General features: G+C 45.0%; 1 protein-coding gene across 5 annotated transcripts in view; it reads right to left on the reverse strand.

Annotated features, from left to right (window-relative positions):
- Positions 1-19,144, reverse strand: part of LOC120950093 (calcium/calmodulin-dependent protein kinase kinase 1) — a 90,355-nt gene that overhangs the window by 39,625 nt on the left and 31,586 nt on the right. The window lies entirely within an intron of this gene.

Below are 19,144 nucleotides of genomic sequence, written 5' to 3' on the forward strand. Positions count from 1 at the left end.
TGTTATGGATGGCCATTGTTTTATCGAACAAGTTCCACGATGTAATATTAGTATCATTTTAGCTGCCTAGTTTATTATCGAGCCGTGAATTGGCCAAATATTGCTACATACAGAATTACCAGAATTATCTGCCTGCATGTCATGGACGTAGGACCGTTTGGTAAGCAAACACAGCAAACATTGTCCATCAATTTCAACAACATCAAAATGCAAATTACAGCGCAACCAGAGCTGGTCTTTGTTCAATGCCGCACCATTATTATGCTAAGCACACAATCGATATGCAACTGGGGTTGTGCAGGGATGTGAGTGAGCGCGTGTGCGCGAGATAAAACATTTTCCAGCCTAACAACATGTGGGTGTAGCTGAAATCATTTAAATATTTCACAATCTGCCTCATTGCGTGGAAAATGTTTATTTTGTTTTTTTTTTTTTGGTACTCGCTTTCAGCATTTGGAGTGCGCTCCTCGTTTGGCTTCGTTTAGCTAGATCGATCGTTCTGCTTTGATTCGCGTGGCGAATGTTTGCATGTGCATTCACATCGAAACGCGGTACCATTATCGATCGATGCTTTAGCGATGAAATTTGATATCCATTTTGCATTTTAGATTCATTCAAGCGTCGAGCGAGCAAGCTTCACAAATGGTTTAGAAACAAAAACGGCTTCAGCAGTGATACAATTGCTCGACAATCAATAGCCTATCTTTTCGGGAAAGTTACACACGTTTTGAGGGTTGCACTTTCAAGGAAGAAGCTTTCGTTTAGTTTCAAACCCATGGCAATATGCAAAACTGGCTGCGAATAGTAGTGAAACGCATTTATCATAAATTCAAATCGAATTGTTGTATACCCTCCCCGCACTACCGTATACCCTCCCCGGCGGATATATTACACGGGAAGGAAACCAGTGATTTTCAAATTAATGCATCTTTCTACATCACAAAGTAAATGACAAATCATCCAGATCAGTGTAATGTTTTGCCGAACAAAAAAAAAACCCCGCTCTAAAATAAATCCAAACAATCGGACCGGATTTTGAGGCCATTTAAAGCATTTTATACTACATGCCTGCTGGAAGCTGTGGGGCAACAGCCCACTCAAAACCCAATTCAGCGCACACCCGGGTCCGGCGGAACCACATTATTCCGCTCGAACAGCTGCAAAAGCTTTTGTTTAGATGATTGAGTTTTCTTCCTGTCCTGTCCAGCGGGCTATCAAGTATTGGTCACATCCGGACATTCCGGGCAGCAGGCGGGACGGGGGAAAAGGACATAAGCATCGTCTCTTTCCCACCCCTGCCTGTGCGCTGCCACCCGGATGCCACTGTGTCCGGGGGATCATCTTCATTCTATTCCTATGCCACAGCCAAAGCGAGAGCGAGCGAGCAAGAGACCCGATGAGGCCACAAGCACATTCGCAAACGGTTCCTACTGTTGCGCTCCATTTATCCTCGTCGCCGCTTGCCGAACGTGAACAGCTGACAGTGTAATTTTCGCGTAGAGCTTCGAGGACGGGGGAAAAAGGTACAGACGGGCGACGATGATGATGATGGGACGGTCAACAGTGAAGAAACTTTCATCCGGCCTAGCGTGGGTCGAAGTGCCGAGAGTGCCACACAGTGACCTTTTTATATCGCTTTTTTTTATTGTTGTTGTTGTATGTTTCACAGTTTTTCACTTTGCGCCACCCGGGGGCCGGCTGTGGTTATCGGTTTTCAATTTCCCACCGGGCGATCGGTTGCACCCGGGAGGACAGCTGCTGATGCTGCTGCTACTATTCGCGCGAATGGAAAACTCCATTCCGCTTTGTGGGAGTTTTAATGGAGAAAGTAAAGTTGTGCCATAATAACGGTTGATAAAGTTTGGAGCACGTTTCAGGCATCAAGCAGCAGGGTAAGATGAAGCGTTTGCTGTACCAATTCATAAGTGCGATTGTCGCACGGGCCGAGCTGGTGGCTTTACTAAGTTTTCGTCGTTCGTTTCTGAGAAAAGCTCACTGGGTTTCTTCTTCAACTTGTGTATCCTCCCAGGGGTATTTTAACATAAAGTGAAGATCCGGAAAGCAACTTGATTTCGCTTGATGTTTTCATTCGCCCTGCTTTGACGCTCTGACAAACACGAATGGGGGCAGTGAATTATGTATTGCTTATTAAAATAAATTACTACCACAGGTCACCCACACTATCCCCGGGACTCCTTTTGGCAGTGCCAGTCAGTCGCCAAATTGTGTGTGTCTGTGTGTTTCGTTTGCTTTGCCCAACTTCCATCAGTACGATAAGCAAGCGAAGATGAAAGCTGGAGGGTCAATAATGTGACTGGCCATGTGCTTGGTTTACCCGTTTCGTTTTGTGCCACCCGCGGGCGATCGTGGTTATTTTCACGCAGCGATAGCTTTATCTCTAACCCCGCTCGTGACCCGAACCTCCGACCTCTGTCACCTTGAATGTGACCCTTGCAGGCATCGAGCGAAGCGGGAGAAAGATTGCAAAAACCGTCGTCTCATTCTGCACTTATTTTTTTTGTTTACGCTTTGTGCGTTTTCTTTTCAGTCAAAATGTCACTTGCCTTCTCGAAAGCTGAATAAGCATTGATGTTGTAAAGGGGAGGGCGCAGGAAGTTGGGGAGGTCGACCCTGTCGCTTCTAGTTTTTTGCATTACCTTTTTTTTCCTCTTGCTTTCTACTTTTATTACTTCCGTTTCGGACACATCAATCAGTAATAATTCTTTTGGCCACCAGCCCGACACGCAATGGCTGCTGTGCTGTGAACAGTCAGTCAGTCGGTCGTGTCGGTGGGACGGTCGTGAAAGCAAATGGACTTATTTCTATCGCTCACTTTGTCATGCGGCACAGCTTGACTTTCGGTCGCTTTTCGGGCAATGTGTTCACTAATTCGGTACTGTAAGTAAGTAAGCGCACTAAGTAGTACTAATAATGATAATAAATTATCAACAAAACAGCCTTGAGAGCCTGCGAGTCTGCTGAAGCACTGCTGGGGGATGATTTATGCGAATCGTACCACACACTTTCACCGGTAAAGTTGCACCCCGGGTTAAGCTTTTACCATCGCAAAGGAAGTGAACCGATGGTGGAAACAAGATAAGGGTTAGCTTTTTGTTTTGCGGGTCTCGTAATTTAAATTTCCTCCAACGCGCAGCAAGACGATTCATTAGTCAACGCCGCCGACTACGGGGTCAGGTAAGGTTGCGAATGTGTACGCTGCCTGTCCTGCCCTCAGTTAACGATCTTCGCTTGGTCGTGAGCGTGAGGAAACATACTTAGGCAGGCTAGCCTAGTCATGCGAACAGTCCCATCAAGCTTCCTGTGTGTAATTTTCAAGAGAAGCTTTGTCCGGTTCATTGTGCTGTAAAGTGACCATTCCAAGTGGCGGTTTGCGTTTGAATGGAAAATTAAAAGTTTCATTAACAATGCCGCATTATTATCATCATGAGCACGCTACCAAGGTGTTTGATGCAATGATTGGTTGGTGCTTTTTTTAGAGCAATATTTGAAACTGTCTCCGTTTTGATAATTAAATAATCCAAAAGAAGTATTTCAGCTTAAATTATGACTCTCTTGAAATGAAAATATTGTTCACAGATTTTTACACTTAAAAAAAACGGTACATTCCTTTAAATATTGTAACGCACTGCCCACAATATTCGCTACAAACTACGTGCACTATCGAACATGCAAATTAGTACTGCGAAATGCTACACACCATCATCACACCAGATGTCGATAAATCGTGTCAATTTTGCAGCACAACAGCTGTCATGCCACGCCACTAACAAGCAGCGAAGTAACGGAAAGCGATGCGTAGCGTAAAGGTCGCTGCGTGCGTTCGACAGACGCGTCGAAATCGTGCCTGAAAATGTGATACGGTTGCATTTTGCCGGCCCGATTCTCATTCGATTGGCGTTGTCAATTGTGCATAATGCTAGATGCAAATGCTGGATTGCATGGTTTGTGACGCGTGCAGAGCAAAACGGTCGAAACACACAGTGTAGCCCAAACATGTCAGCAGTCGTCTAGCGTGCTCAAATCGAATGTGATTGTGTAGGGAAGGAATTTTCGCAAACGTTTCCAATTTTGTTTCACACATGCATGTGAGTGTTTGTGCATGTGCTGATAATAATCACAACATGTTAGGCTGGTGGATACTCCGCGCTTCTGGTGTAGAATGTGTCCGCGCTGAATAACTTGATGGTGGCCCACGTGTTACTTTTGTGTCATTCACCGGGCGTCTCCATTTCGCTCTAGCTTATCTTTATTAAGCTTTTGATCAAAAACAATTGCTGCAATTCCGCGTTTAGCAATTTCATTCGATTGGACGGTATTTAAATTACAAAAAAGTGCAATACTAGCTGAATACTATCCTTACCATTAATATAATATTTCCAATGAATGTACTCTTAAAAACGCAAACAATTTCATTATTTACCGTTCGTTCCCACTACGTACTGGAGTGCACCATTGCTGATACGTTATAGTGTATTTTAATCGCATCATACGCCTTACCTGAAACAAATAAATGGAAAAGCAAACCCGTTAATACACATCCTGCCCACACACAGCGAAAGCTGAACAAACAGACGATATATGCAAATATGCAGCAAATACAGGTAGGAAAATATGAGCACCCCGTGTATCCACTGCAACGGAAACGACTTTTTTCTTCTTCTTCTGCTTCTTCTTTGCATTTCAGCAAACCTCGTTACTGCAGGATTTCCCACTGCGAACCCAAAACGTTAAACGAAGTATAAATTTGCCCTTTAACCCTACGAAGCGAAGCCGTGCACTGGGGGACGATCCTGCATTGCCATCCCCCGTTTCAACCCGGGTTCGGGCATTTGCATTCGAGGTAAAGGTGAGGAAATATAATTCTCACCACCATTCATGGTTATAATTTTAAACGGATGCGAACCCGTCGCTCGGGGCGGTCTGCCGGATACGCTTGGGGACGGATGTTGGGCAACCTCGTGTCCGTTTGGCATTGCAAAACGCCGTTTGCTTGCCGTGTTCGTTTACTTCGAAGTTGGTGCAGCAATAAAGCGCACTGGGACGAAATTTATAACCCACCCACCAAACCCAAACGGAAGCACAATAATGTAAAGGGAGAAGGGCGCCGGTGGATGAATATGTGGGCGAGAAGCTCTCGGCATGCACGAAAACAAATGGATTGCGGGTTTGAAAAGCGGATCAACTAAAAAGTAGAACGTGCATTATGCAGGATGCCGTACAATAAAGTTCCTGTACAGCAATTTAACATTTAAATGCACTCATGTAGAAGTTATGAGCGTTGCTGCTGCTGCTGCTGCTGTGCATAACATTGACGTTTTGGCGTAAAATGTTTGGCAATTGGGCAATTGGAGTAATCCCACCAGCGTTTGTATGTTTGCTCTTTCATCATAACGAATCGGTGCTGCAGGGGAGAATGGATTGAAAGCGCTGGTTTATGGAAAATTGCACACTATCAGAGGCAAATGGGAACTAGTCATGGAAAGCAAATAATTGAATGCTCTAAGCTTGATAAAGATTGCATAAAATCCAATTGACTATATTGGTTTGCTCTAAAAATGTGTCACACATAAATCAACATTTAAAAACTATCTTTTCACCAACAAAACAGCCTTCAGTAACAAACAATTCAACTACGCACAGCAAATTATTTGCGTTTTGTAATATTGCGAGTAATGCTTACTTATTGTAAGACTGAAAATGGAATTCTTCCATACTTCCGTAAAAGTTTGCAAACTTTTTATTAGTATAAACATAACAAACACCCTTTTCACTCACGCAACTGGTTAAGGGAAGACAATTAACTCCACAATACAATAAAGCTGTGTACCTGTGATTACGGTCGCAGTCTTTTAAAGGGTCATAAACTGCTCGAATCTTCGTACCATCGCTCCATCCTAACGCTACCGCATAGCCACCATCGTTTGCCAAAGTTTCATCAACTTAATTACCATATTAATCTTGTGAGTGCAAAATAAATTGCCACACAACCGTAGCGTCTTGGCTTTTGCCACATCCATGCTCTTCCCATACACACACACACACACACACACACACACACACACACACACACACACACACACACACACACACACACACACACACACACACACACACACACACACACACACACACACACACACACACACACACACCGACATATACAAACACACACACACACACCGACATATACAAACACACAAACGAAAACTCTTCACTGCACTTGCTTCTGCTGTGTGTGTACGCGTGTGTACTCGGCATGACGTATGCGCGTACAAGAAGCTGGCACGCTGGCAGTACTCCCTTATTCCCTCACGCATTTATCGTTTTCCGGTGGCGGTGGCATGGCGGGCTGTCTGGACCGGGTAGGGTGTAAGAAATCGAAACCTACCCTCCCTTTCCTCCCCAGCCACTCTCTTTCCTCCTAGTGACATTGCAACATTGTAATGTGGAGCGCAAATAAAAAGCCACCGCTCAAGAAGATGTATGTACCCTTTTTTTCTGCCAAAGGCGCGATGCGTCGCTTGCGTGAGCCGCTACGGCGCACGCAAAGTGATTTGAAACGAGCCTAAATCATGCTGATGGCACAAGGGTGTAGCTGACAACATTTCCCATCATTAAGCGTTGGTTCGAGAAGTTCGAGCTCGTTAGCGTACACCTGTCCCCTCTGGTTCCCTCTGGCTCCCCTTAAAATATGGTTGAATTAATCACATTTTAACTGCACTCCGCGTGACAGAAAATGGCAGTTGAAAATGGAATGTATTTGAAACGTTTTTTTTTTCTCGCTCCACTAGCCTAATGAATCATTGACCATTTCATTCATTGGATGAGGGCAGATATGTTCACAGGGGAGGAGGAGCGTCACTAGCGCATCAGATAAATGGAAATCATTATCGTAAAGATGAGCAGCCGCTCATAAACCGGCACATTTTATTAATGGACTTATCACGCTCCTCTCCGTGAGAGAGAGTAAGCGAATAAGAAAAAGAAGCAAGAGAGGAAGAGCAAGACGGCAAGGCACCTTTGGCGATAAGACGATGTTAACCTGACGATGTTTTCGCTTGATAAATCGGGCCATCATTGTAACACACTGTTGTAAGATTTCGATGCATTAAAACACTACCAATCCAATTTTCCTGAAATAGAATTACCATTCCAGTTTCAAAATCAGCGGTACCGCACACTAGAAGCTTCCCATCATCGAAATAATTGCTTCTCCCTGCGTCAGCAACAGTCAGCTCATTGATTGAGTGCTAATTTCCGACTAGCACTCCGAAGCACAGCCCCTACCCTTCGTTCACCGATACAATGTGTAATGTGTTGAGGTGTGCAGTAAATCGTCCCATTTTGGGCACCACACTGGTTTACAAATGTGAACAAATGGTGCAAACCGACAAATGAAATCCATTGTTCAATATTGAGAACCGCTGCCACCATCAGCATCACCCGCCGTCACCTCTGTAGTCACCGTCATCATCAAAGTCCTATCGATTGAACCACGTGCACCGCTTGCACCGGTAATTGCAAGTGATTGCAATTGCATTCATGTGTTACCCCCCCCCCCTCCCCCTCATTTCACCCTTCACGCACTCGTGCCCACCTTCTCACTAGTGATCCACTCACTTCCACGGGCAATGGCGTTTGGCGATAAAATGTACCCCATCGTCGGGAAGTCAAGCCTCGACAGCGGCGGCGAGCAAACGAATAATTACCGGCCAGGCATGTGTGTGGCCATTTCAATCAACCGAATGGCGGAATCACGTCCACAGGTGTAATTTTATCAGCGCCGTTCGGTGGGGGCCGCAATTGTTCGATCCGGGTGAAGCGGTGGACGGAAAAATCCGATTCATTTAAATGGATCCGCATTCTACGGCTGTGGGGACGACCGACTGCGACGACCCCGACCTTGGGCATCGATTGAATGTATTGAAGCGTGCATGTTTGTTTTTGTATTCATTACCGGAGGAAAACTGCAATAACCATCCAATACCCCGGTGGTGGCCAATCAATCGGCAAAAGTATGTTTTAATCAGCGCGTGTGAATGACGATCGATGTGTGCGAAAGAATCAGTTTAATGGGAAATATGGTATTCGTGGACCGCAAATTGCTTAATGATAATTTCAAATTGGAAACAAATAAGATAAATATGTCATATCCTGTTATAGTTAAGTTGTATTACGTTTAGTGTAAAATTGTGAAGCTCCGCAAAAGCTTTAAAGCTCGCGTAAACTTAACCCTAGTGTTGGATTGGTATTAGTGTTTGCATTTCGCGGATTGCGTTGCTTCTGTCCAATTAAGAAATTTCAGTCAAACTACCGCTCAGCTCAATAAATGCCGTTATTAAACATAATTATTTAAACACACCTCCCCGAAAAGGGCTAAAGTAAACATCCCAGTAACGATCGGTAATGCAGTGGAAATCGGTGGTGTGCAAACACAACCATAGCCCCACGAGCGGTAGCTGCCCGCCAGCAACAGCACTGTTCAAACAGGCACTGTCAGCAAGACAGGGAGGAACTCATCTTGGACGGTGAGATTAAAGCATCGGGCTGAAATACAACCCCGCAAGCCGAACCCGTCCAGATTGGAACGCTAAAGGACGCATATTTAGATGACACTCCGGCGCCTGCAGACACTAATGCAACCCCGGGGGACAGCTAGCTGCAGCTAGAAGCAGCGGATAGGGAAATGAAAAGCAAAATTAAACACGAACGAACGGAACGGAAAAAAATACAACACTCTAACACCAAGGTCGGCAGCACAAGGATTGGCACGTTGCTGTTTGCCTGTGCTCGCTTATCCGGGTCAGCAGCAACAGCAACACGCCTAGCACCATCACCACCACCACCACCACCACCACAGGCACAGAGCAACAGCTGTTATGCGTAATACATGGGCATTAAAAATCAATTACAGACGCGTGCGCTCGCTCGCTGTGCGTGATAATTATGAAATGCGTGAAAGTTTAATGGAGTGCGAGTTTTATTTGATTTATGCAGCCCGGGAGATGATTATCTCGCACTATGTTCACTAGGACACTTGTGCGGTGATGATGTTGCTGCATGAGCAATTCCTAAAAAGCTTTTTATTTATTTCTTTCTTTTTTGTAGCAAGAATTCACGCTTTAATATGTCCACGTTGGATTTAAAACTAGTTTTGATTAAAGGTTGCGCGGAGGACCTCCAGGACATAAAATGCACCACTCACAACAAATCACAAATCGTACGAAAAAGAGCAGCAGCAAAAAACATACTTCGAAGAGGCGAGCAATTAAATTGCAATTAAGAATAAAGCGGCGCCTGGACCCGGCGCTGGACGGCTATAGCCTTGCGTCCCCATGTGAACGTGATTTCATTTGGAATTCCCCGCACGATCACAATCCTGGTCGGCGGCCTTGACGACGATGGGGTCCTTTGATCGCAAAAATGGTTGTTCCCCCATGATTCAGGGAGCTCGCACACTACTCAGAGTGCGAGTTTTGTTCGTCCTCTTTGTGGCTGCGTTCGCGCTATACACCTAGGTAACGGGATGAAACGATAGCGAACATATTGTACCATCAACTGGTATTTCTTCTTTACGCAGCGAACCCAAAAGCAGGCAACGCAAAATATAATGCTGAACTGAAAGGGAGTGACTGTCCGCAAAACTACACATCTGCGGACTAATTACGAAACAATGCGAACCGTCCGGGCGGCGGCGGCGACCGTTCGCATCGCTGAAGTGCTTTTAATGGCCCGCGACCGACCGCGGGGTCCGGGTGAAACAATGTTAAACATATTAAGATATGTAACGACCCCTTATGCCGTATGCCTCCGAGCTGAAGAACTCCCCACATCGGCCCGCTGAAAATGGTCCTAACGTGATCGTGATCGTTCTATCAGTTACGGTGGTGGTTGCTGTAACTGGGATGGGCGCACTGCAGCGAAACCAACCGACCGAGCCTGCGCTCCACTTGCCATTGCTGCAGCAAACCTTCATTCGAAGGTGCTGGCCAAAGGAGACACGAAAGCTTTCGGCACCAGGCACCCAAAGTGATGATGGATAGATTTGTTTATCTCTTTGTTAGTCCGTTCTTTTACGTTCAGTCGTTACAAACAACTTCACTTCCCGGTCGGTCGAACGGATCCGATCGGAACGAAGGGCAAAAGAGAGCCGTGGATGTCAGTCGCATGCCAAAACTCCAAAAATGGTTCGTGACTGCCGGGAGCACTAAAGGGTAGCGTTTTTTTTGTGTTATTTATGTTTTATTTCTGGCCGTTCCCCATCGGGCACCCGTCACCGGGAGGCTCGCTCCTTTATTGGTGAGCGCATACGGTGAGTGATTTTTTGTGATGGTACTTCAAAAAATGCCATCTGTTGTCGTGAAGAGTGAATCCCGTTCCGTACGGGTATGAATCTTGCTTTCGAAACAACACACACACACAAAACGTTTCCATTGTGTGTGTTGTTTCCTCCCCTCAGATTGGTAGCACAGCACAGGCTCCGGTGTATCGAGATGGATCACCATTTTAATTAATGCCTTTTACGGAAACACATCATCAGAATGTGGTCTGTTTGCGGCCTAATGTTTCGCCAAACCATCACTTGGAGCAGCACACAACAAGGGCGTATCGCGTGAAGACAATTTTAAATACCGTACAACACCGTCACCCATATACGTACGTGCCCGCTTCCAGATGAATCGGCCAAAGTGAAAGGAGCACCCACCGCGAACGCAAGCCTTCCGTTTTGCGCACTATGCACCTCAAAAACATATTCATTTCGCTAATCTCGGTCGATCATCATCTCCTTTCATAAGCCATTAAAAAAGGCGCTCCCCGGTGGCAAGGGTCGTTAAAATTAATACACATCTGGGTACTGCTTTTGGCGGCGCAGACTCGCACTCCATCAGCCATCGGTGATGGTTTACAAAAATAAAACCAAAAATAAAAAAAAAGACAAAAGTTCGTGTCGTTAAACGAAAAATGATGCCCATTTCCACTTTTGGTTATCTTGCGAAGAGTCGTTAACGGTTTTCGGTTTGCTGTTGTTGTTAGCGTTGGTTTCTGGTTCTCTGGCTCACTTGGCTACACACATCTTAATAAGGGGAACACTTAAGCCGGTACGTTCCAGTCCGGTTGCCGAAATTCGAACATGTTTTATGCCTTACCGAATGGTGTAGTGCTGTTGGTCGAGTCGTTAATATATTGTGCATTAAGCTTTCGTTCGGTCGATCAAATGAAACGAAATTAAACATATTGAGCCAAAAATTGTATCGATCAGCGCCTCCATTACGTTATTAATCCTGTGTCCGCTCGTATAAGCTTATCTACGATTGCTATTATAGCTGTGGGCTTATACCCGCCCTGTACCAGCGCTCCAGTCTGACGCACGCTAATGAGAGCAAATAAATGAAAGGCGCCAATAAATTAAGCGACATTTCCCAGCGAGCATAACGCCCCGCACCACCTCGAGCACGCGACGAGAGGGGAAGATTAATTGCGGCACTTCGTTTTAGCACATGCGATGAAGTACACCAGACTGGTGGAAAACGGGACACAATTAAGTATAGCACACACACACGCATGTACATCAATAAGCGAAAAGCGAAACCGAAACTCGTCAGCATATGCTGGTATGAGGGGGGTGTGAAAAAAAAACTATATTCCTTTGCTCCCCAACACACATTCTGCACCTTATGATCCGTAAAATCAGGATCGATCAGGGAGCGACACCGGGCCACCGCCACACAAATCACATTGGTTAAATTTAATTAAAACCAAACCCATCACACCGAAACATTACCGTTTCAAACTTGCTTTTACCATCCATATCCCCCTCCCAAAAAGCCCAAACTTACACAACTCACCATGGGAACGGAACGCGGAGAGCAATGGGAGGCAAAGCTCCGGCCAAACGCCTGGCATGTGGAGTACGGTTTGCCGTGCAGTGTGTGAAAGGGCGAACCACCACCAGCCGTGCGCCGAACGTCGCGTAAATCGTGAAAATTTATGGAAATTTATTATTCGCTTTCCCCAAAAATAGCGCCACCAAATACAGAGAAGTGCTCCCGCTCTCGCCCAGCCAAAGGGAAAGGCAATACAATACCCTCTCCCTTGGTGGTGCAGCGCACAGCTCCTAAATGTGCCGGGAAAGTCGCCTTCAGTTGCGTCCATTCATAAATTTTAAACTGTCGAGCGCACGGGAGCATAAATTCACGTTTCGCGGCTATGAAAATAATGCGAACCATCGGTTGCTGCTTGAAGCCTCCGGGAGCTGAGAGAAAAGCTTTCGCCAAACTTTTCCCTGTTTTTCCGTTTTTTTTTTCTTATTCTATAAACAATTCAATTGTACCCCAAATGTTATTCTCCTGCGCGCTGGTAGCGGTGGTGTGGCTGGACAATCAATTAAGCAATTCCTGCAACCAGCAGGCCCGGTAACCTCGCAACATTCCCTGTCGGCAACGCTAACAAAACGCATCGCACTGTACCTTTCGTAAAACAACTTAATAACACACTAAGTTGAACGAGAGCCGCTCGTTGTGCTTGCCGTCGTGCAAATCGTGCCGGAACGATCGAACTTTTTCTGCATTGTGTGTGTTTGCGTTTTTTTTCGCTTTTTACTCCACCAACAAGATATGAAATCGATCCCCCCGTGGTTACAAACGAAAGGAAGGCTCACACATACACACACTCACACACGGACACACGTGTGTACCCCCAATCACGCGATATCAAATCAAGTTCACACGCGCCCTTTACCGTTCTCCCCGGGGGAGATTGGTGCTGGAGGACAAGAGATTCCTGGCTAAAGTGTGTAATTGATTTCTACCTTTTAATAAAGCCTTCGCTTTTACAAACTGGCGTGTGAACGCTGTAATCTTCCCGGCAGGGGATAAGCAAGGAGAGAACGGTGGGATCAAGCGAAGCTGTAATCAATTGGCGTAAACATTTTCCGAACGCGGTGGCGGCTCGTTTGCGCTATGGGAGTGTGTGTGTGTGTGTGTGTGGATACAAAACATGGAATGTAACCTACTCTAGCTTGAGTCGGCATGTGTTTGATTATAAATAAAAAAGGAAGGAGAAAAAACGAGCCTCTTCTAAAATGATGCTTGTCGGAAAACTCCCTTCACTGTGTACTGGATGATAACTAGCTGGAAGCATAATTTATCAGCTTACAGCAAGCTTTCCTTCTAAGAAAACGACCTTATTGAAAACCATTTTTTTAACGATATGCAGGTATATTATCTCTGTGCGTAGAGCATCAATCGATACAGAGAAATGGGTAGATTAAATCAATTTAAAAAAATTGCTTCAACGATGTGTTCCAGGAACTTGAAAACCACCTACGACAAATATATAAGATCTACACGGTTTTACGGGAGTTTTAAGGCTTCCAGGTTATCCCTTACAAGTTCATAATTTGACATTTTCAACCTGACCCTGTTACACACTCATCAAACATCATGTTGTATTATGCGTCCGCAATTGACAGATCTTTGATTGGAATACTCCAACTGGTCTAAAGTGTTTCTAACAATTTAAATCTATTTTTTTAGTTTAAAATACATCACAGATTATGTCGGTAACCACATTACATTTTTTACTGTGCAAAATAGCACATCCTTTGTCCATACTAAAGCACTATGATAAATTAAAAAAGAGTTTAGGTTTGGACAAAATTATACGTTTAGAAGTTTGTTAACATTGGAACATAGGCGATAAGACGTCCTAATTCATCAACTGCCTTATTAGGTGAATCAACTGCTTTATGCTCGTACTAAAGCTAACTCACACACTAGTGTTATTTACGATAAAAATGTAAATTTCAAACCATTCAGCAAGGTCTCATGCCCTCATGCGCAGCAGTTTGATATTCATGAGAACTCGTATCATATCTTTCGAGAGCATGTTTATGGCAAACCGCTGGTGCACAACACTTATATCTCACGCGCGTTGCGTGACAACAAAAATGCACACATACGCACGTTGCTTTAGATTTCAATTAAGATTAAGCGCTTCTAGCGATCCACTCGTCCATGCAGGCACACCTTCCGCTTTGCAAACGCCCCCTTGCGAAAGATCGCAGGTTCGTTGATCGCACACAACCTTTGCCGCGCTGCACAGACGCCTTCAATTTGCCCGTTTCACAGCGACAGAGATTTCGAACGGCTCGAACTCGAAGCTCCTAGAGTGTTGCTCTTCCTTACCGGTGGCGACAGTTTCAGGTGATCGGAAGCTGGTCGATCGACTGGGCTGGGCTGGGAGATTCGCGTGATGTGTCGATACGTCGACGTTTCGCCAGTCCAGCGGTTCATCACGCGATCGCAATGCTACTACGCGATGGCTATAGGAGGGTGGGGTGAGCGAGGAGTGGTTTGAAGAGTTCGCTTAGCTAAACCGGATTAACCAGTCCCATGGGTGGCAGAACCCACTGTTGTCTGTACGGGACGTGGCGGACGCTCTCGACGGTGGTATCTTCCGAGCACGTTAAATGCGTTAATAGATGGAAGTTTGCACGAGAGAGTAAAAACAAACCCGAGGCACGACACAAAATGATCTTTTTTTTAGTAAATCGTTTGAAAATTCTTTTTGTTGCAACAGCTTTTGCTTCTGGTTGTCTCATGTTAATAACTTCCAAGCCTAAAGCATACTGTTGCTACTTTGAAACTCTCAAGAAAGGAAGAAATTCCTACAAGAAGGCCAAGATGCACAAAAAGCTTACCATTTGGCGCACACACACACAGTTCTGCATCACACTGCACAATGTTGATCGATCGCTGAAGGCTTTCTCTACTGTGAACGGTGTTTGCCAATTTTCCTCTCGAATGCGGAGCAATAATAGGGCACATTTAGATATCACCGTATCATTGAGTCGAAGCGAACTTCACCACAAAGCGGCTGCCCTACCCCAAAACACACCGTAACAGGGCGAACAGGTCTAAAATAATGCTGCACCGGTAAGGTAGTGTGATGGTGTACTGGTGGTAGATGCTGTGTGCATAATTTATGTTTCCGTACTTTCCGGACCCTTTGTGTTGCAGCAGCAGCAGCAGCAGGTTAAACATATTCGCCCTGCCATTCTTGGAGAATGCATAATTAAAGATGCAGCGGACGGGCCGAGGCTTTCCAGCGTGGGAGCCGATGTGGATGTTTGCTTTTCCTTGCGTTTACATTACAGCGCGCGTGTGTGCGTGTGTGGTATGTGTGCTCTCGCGTTCCACACGTATCCTTAGCGCACAGACCACCCACAGGACCATCAACGAACATATAGTCGCCTACACCCACCAAGCAGACCTCAAGAGTGTACCGTTCCGTTCCCACATTGCCCTTAGCTAAGCTTTATTGTACGTGGGTGTATGTGAGTAAGAGAGAGAAGGAGAGAGAGAGAGAGAAAGAGAGAAAGAAAAAGAGAGAGAGAGAAACAGGAGGAACCAAAACATTACGTCGCATTAAGAGCACAGCCGAAGAAAGCTTCTTTCCCACTTGCTTGCAAGGGTAAGCTTGGTTGGGTAGTAAGCAAAACAAAAGGTACCCAAAACCCGGTGGAACATTTCACTGCCCATCCCAACAAATACAATCATCCACCCTGATGCTGTAGTAATCCTCTTGCTCAACAATGTCTTTCAAAACAATTCACAGCACAAAATGCTCTTCGGTGGGGAGATGCGAAGTAGTCAAAGGTTTTAATAAAGACATCACACTTGAATGATGCTCTTTACAACCAAAACAAACTAAACACACACACACAAAAAACACATTTTAAAACAGCCCAAAACCGTTTAGCAGCTAATTGAAGGGAAAAACATTTCTAAACGCATAGTACAACCGCTTAAACTTTGGTTGAAGCAAAAGAAAGCATTGCAGGAGGATCGAACTCCGGCTTCCCCAAGGAGAAAGTTTTCCGAAAAGCCACTATTGAGCAAAAATGCTTGATGTTTTACCACATCCTCTGCAGCGTGGCCGTATAACGACATTTCACATTCCGCACTAACGGCATGGTATTCGATGGTTGTGGTGCGGCAAAACTTTGCATCAATCACTAAAAATGGAAAAGTTTAGAACTAGTACAGCCAATACAAGTAGTTGCTGGTCCGAAATAAACCTTTCAGGTTGGTAAATGGTTTCCAAAGTTTCGAGAAAAATGTGGCTTAAGTTTGCTACCATTTTGGGCAGTTGTGGGTTTTTTGGATATAACATTCTTTTTCTACAGCACACCACGAACACAAACAACACGCAAGGGGCCATTTGCTCCGTTGCATTGATATGGTTGGATCCGTAATATTCTACAAGGATCAAGTGTGAAAATACATTTCAAATTAAAAACTGTGTGTTTTAAACGTTCCTTTTTTACAGGACGTTTAAAAAGCTCCACTGCCTTCTCTTAAAACAAGCACAAAGCAACAATTACATCCATAATAAATCCTCCCCCATCTCTTTCCTTTTAAATATATAATCACTCTCTTCGTAATAGCATCGGAAATAAACCTTCCCGAGATAAAACGGAAACAGCAACTCCATCACACACACACACACACCTACATCACACTTATAATCCCTCCTTTCAACAAAGCAAAATGCTTATCTTGAATGTGTTATCACTTCACTTCATCACCAACGCCTTGCCGAGTGGGCTGAAGAAGGTGGACGATTCAAACAACGGCAAGAGTCGGCAAGCATCCTTTTCCGGATGCCAGGTGGGTGGGTGGGTGGGTGGGTGTGTGTGTGTGTGTGTGCCAGTGCCGAACACAGTGACGAACAACCGGAATCCGAACTTGTCTGTTGCATCTGTGTCTTCGCACTTGTCACATCACACTTGGTGTGTGTTGGTCCTCATCTGCCCATCTGTGCCCCACCATTGCACGCCCCATGGGATATGTTTGTTATTTTAAGAGCCTCTTTTCATTTTACGCTACCATTTGCTCCCGGCTTTGCACACGTGTGTTTGAATGTTTGCAGCATCCATCTAGCATGGACGTGGAAAGAAATATGCAAAAGGGTGGATAAATAGAAGTAAAACGAAGCAGCAGTTGATGGTTACAGACAACCCACCTACCCACCCACCCACCACAGTTGCTCTTTTCGCTTGCTCCCACCATTTGCTTCCATTGCAACTGTGCGCGGCGCTTTTCTCCCTCCGTGCGCCCTGCAGTGCGTCGAGAGTGATGAGTGGAGTAGATGCGCGCAAGCGACACGGCGTGTGTGTCACCGAAATGGCCATCGTTTTGATGTACTCGCCATTGGAAATGAGAGTGGCACTACGCAAAAAGGGGTAAGCAATTTTCGAAACGTTTTCCCTTTTTGCTTACGTCGGTTGGGGAGGGCATGTATACCCACACGGCACTGCATGACATGGGTTTAATGAAATTGCAGCGTGGCGAGCGCATTCAACATTGTTGATTCGCTCCTGTTACTTGCAGCAATCCTATTAAAGTTGGAAAATTGAAGAGAAGTTCACTCATGGAAAAATAAGCCAACGGTGCGGAGTTCACCAGCCAACGGTGGGTTTTTTTGTCACGTTTAGTTGTAAAGGTCAGCTTCGCGAGGGATTGACAAAAAGGCAGTGCACTTTACGTTCAAATTAAGCTCCAGCAACTCCCAAACGAACAAAGTTTCAGATGTTATTCGCTTCCAACTTTTCGTAGTTTCTGTCTACCCAACCCAAGCTGCTGCTATTGCATTGGCGCTTCCAACATTCAACAATTTCTGGAAGCATAAGGGCATTCCAATTTCAATCAAGCCTTACTCAACTCCTTCACAAGGCGTCCCCTAACATGCATAATCTGTTGGACAGTGTCTTTAACAACATCAATCACTCCACAGTAGAAACAGTAGCCCAACGTCTATCACCTTCAATGTGCAGGCATTTCCTTCTTGCCGAGGATAACGGGGTTCAGACCCAACCCATCGCCGATTCTCTCGCATCAATTACCTGGAATGAAAAAGAGATACAAACAAAAGGGAAGGTTTAGTTTTATCGTTGATCGTTTGATGGCATAGGATTTTCGATGGGAAGATGGTTTGAAGATTGAAAACATTAAACCGCCTTTTCCTCTTCTTCTTGTACGTCAAAAAGGGAAAGAGCCAAATCCAAATATTCCATCGTCCAATGATTTTCCAACAAAAAAAAAATCCGATATTTCCCTAACGTTTCATATTATCGAACCTGTTTAAGGCGGGTAAGGCGTATTTTCCCAGAACGAAGCAGCACCGATCCAAAATGTTTAGGGATGATAGCAACATCCCAAGAATTTCATTTAAACAATCATATTTAACCGGATTGCTGCCGTTGTTGGTGGTGGTGCTGCTGCTGCTACTGCTGTTGTTTTGTAATGCGCCAAAGGAGCAGGAAAAGCAGGATACAATTTTCCGTTCGCAACTTCAATTCAACTTCAAATCCAAAGCGTGCTTTACAAATCCAACCTGCGATGGGAGGTACAATTTTCCGACGAATTTTCCTGCTCCACGAAATGCTCCCGGGCAATGTGGAAACGACCGAACCATTCATAACGCTGTGCTCTCTGTGCGTAGATTGCGTTCGCACGTTCCGTGGAAAACAAAAATCCCATATCTGGAATAGCTGGAATGAATTTTCTCTAAGTTCATACCATCAACCGTTTGGATAAATGGTGATACAAATTGGGCTAAAATAAACGCGCACCAATTCCTCATAAAATGGTGTCGAGGTGTTGTTGTGTACGTGCTCGATCGGTTGGAAAACAGATTGCTGAGAGCATGAAAAGCTGTTCAATTCCTGTGTGGGCTCCATTTTTTTAAAGAACGTTTGGAAATTTGTTACAGTTATATATTTTTTCAAACGATAGTTTTAAACCGCTCTGCTGGAAACAAACTACCATCATTTTTTTTAGTGCAACTTGCCATCCTGCTTCCCCAAACCACGATACTTGATGGATGTAAATATTTGAAAACACAGGAAGAGTCGGATGCCTTACCAAATATTTATGCTACTCTCCCGTGCCGCCCATTGCTGCTGAGCGGCTTCCAATTTTTCGACTCACCGATTCTTTGCGCTCCACATAAAAAGCTATCAAACAAACACTAAACCAACGCAGCAGCAACAACAAAAGTCTACATAAAAACCACACAACCATCGTCGAGACCATGTTCCGCACCGCCGACAAACGAC

This window comes from Anopheles coluzzii, chromosome 2 (assembly GCF_943734685.1).
Source record: "Anopheles coluzzii chromosome 2, AcolN3, whole genome shotgun sequence".
NCBI lineage: Eukaryota > Metazoa > Arthropoda > Insecta > Diptera > Culicidae > Anopheles > Anopheles coluzzii.